This window comes from Strongylocentrotus purpuratus, unplaced genomic scaffold (assembly GCF_000002235.5).
Source record: "Strongylocentrotus purpuratus isolate Spur 01 unplaced genomic scaffold, Spur_5.0 spur5_scaffold_15, whole genome shotgun sequence".
Classification (NCBI taxonomy): domain Eukaryota; kingdom Metazoa; phylum Echinodermata; class Echinoidea; order Camarodonta; family Strongylocentrotidae; genus Strongylocentrotus; species Strongylocentrotus purpuratus.
The window spans coordinates 1,957,807-1,959,783 of NW_022145600.1; the positions used below are offsets into that span (position 1 = coordinate 1,957,807).

The window sequence follows — 1,977 nt, forward strand, 5'->3', positions numbered from 1 at the left end:
GCGTACGCAGGATTTTTTCAAGGGTGGGGTTTTAAAATATTTTGCTCCCGAAAATCTGAAAATCGCGCCGGCCGAAAAGTCGCTCAGTGGGGGGGAGGGGGGGGGGGGGGGGGGGGGTAAGCGGACACTTTTTTTTTTTTTTTTTTTTGAGGTCAAAAAAAATCGCAACGACTCAGCCAGCCGAAAAGTCGCTCAGGGGGGGGGGGGGGGGGGGGGGGGGGGGGGGGGGGGGGGGGGGGGGGGGGGTAAGCGGACACATTTTTTTTGTTTTTTGGTCTCGAAATTTCATAATTTGACATTTTTTGTCGTTGGGGGTGGGGGTAAGGGGGGGGTAAGGTCGCCTTATTTAGGTTAGCCGTGGGTATAATTTTTTTTTTTTTTTTTTTTTTTTTTTTTTAAATAATAAACAAAACAAAAAACAAAAAAACAAAAAACAAAGGGGGGGGGGGGGTTTTAGGTTTTTAGGGGGGGGTTTACATACATAAAAATACCAAAGTATTGGTAAAAAAAAGTATGGGTAAGGTCGCCTTATTTAGGTTAGCCGTGGGTATAATTTTTTTTTTTTTTTTTTTTTTTTTTTTTTTTTTTTAAATAAAAAAAAAAAAAAAAAAAAAAAAAAAAAAAAAAAAGGGGGGGGGGGGGGGTTTTAGGTTTTTTTAGGGGGGGTTTACATACATTAAAAATACCAAAGGGGGGGTTTGAACCCCCAAACACCCCCCCCCCCCCCCCCCCCCCCCCCCCCCCCCCCCCCCCCCCCCCCCCCCCCTGCGTACGCCCCTGGTCCTATGTGCGGCCAGCTCTTGAATACGCGGCACCGGTGTGGCACTCTGGACTCAACAAGCAACAGACTAGTGACCTGGAAAGATACAGAAGAGAGCGATGAGGATTGTTCTTGTCCCGCATTATGCGTCCTATGAAGATTCTCTCAGGAAAACGACGATGGAAACTTTGGAAGAAAGAAGGCATGACCTTAGTACAAACAAAGTTTGTTGTCGCAGTGTGTGCAGTCGCAAAGGAACTCTGAATTGTTCCCAGTCAATGATACAACTTATACCATGAATCTCCGTTCAGGCAAAAAGTACAAAAATGTTCAGAACCAGTGGCGCCCCCCCCCCCTGGAAAAAAAAGGGGGGAAAAAAGGGGGGGGGGAAGAAGGAGAAGAAAAAAAAGAAGGGAAAAAAGTAGGACAAAAAGAGAAGGGAAAAAAGAAGGATAAAAAAAGGAAGGAAAAAAAAAGAACGAAAAAAAAGAACAAAAAAAAAGAACGAAAAAAAAGAGAAGGAAAAAGAGAAGAAAATAAAAGGGGAAATATATCAAAGGTATCAAAATATGCTCATCTGACCGTAATTAAATGCCTAAAGCCCCTTGACTTCCAGTGGCTCTGCCTCCTGGAACACCATCTAGGTCCTAATGCGTACGGCTGGATGCTAATCTGACGGTAATTTAATGCTTAAAACCCCTGAGCTTCGGGGTTCTCGGCCCCCTGGACCTTACGCTAATGAGTGCCTGCCAGTGCCACAAATAAGGTATCAAAATATGTTCATCTGACCGTAATTAAATGCCTAAAACCGGGGCTCGACCTCACCAGGGGCCCTAAGGCGGGCCCCTGCATGCTTGTTTGACCGTTATAACATTCCTAAAACCCCTGAGCTCCTGGGGGCTCCGCCCAATGGACCCCACGCCAATTATTTACCTACCAGTGTCACAAATAAGGTATAATTATGCTCATCTGAAGTAATTAAATGCCTAAAGCCCTGAGCTTCCTGTGCTCTGCCCCCCCCCCCGACCCCAACCAATGGCCCTAAGGCGGACCCGGGATGCTCATCTGACTGTCTATTTCCTAACACCCCTGAGCCTCCGGGGGGCGCTTTTTTCCGTACCGCTAATGCGTCGCAGAGGTTATTTAGACGACTTGAATAGAGGCAACATCAAATTCCATAGTTTTGGGATTGAAGTGAACCTGTTCAGTTTTGAAGT

At 46.1% G+C, this 1,977-nt stretch overlaps 1 non-coding gene across 1 annotated transcript; it reads right to left on the bottom strand.

The window, feature by feature from the left end:
- Positions 1-552: 552 nt before the first annotated feature.
- Positions 553-731, bottom strand: LOC115924342. Its single transcript, XR_004064281.1, has one exon. It is a non-coding gene; the product is annotated as a small nucleolar RNA snR42 (small nucleolar RNA).
- Between the last annotated feature and the right edge of the window lie 1,246 nt (positions 732-1,977).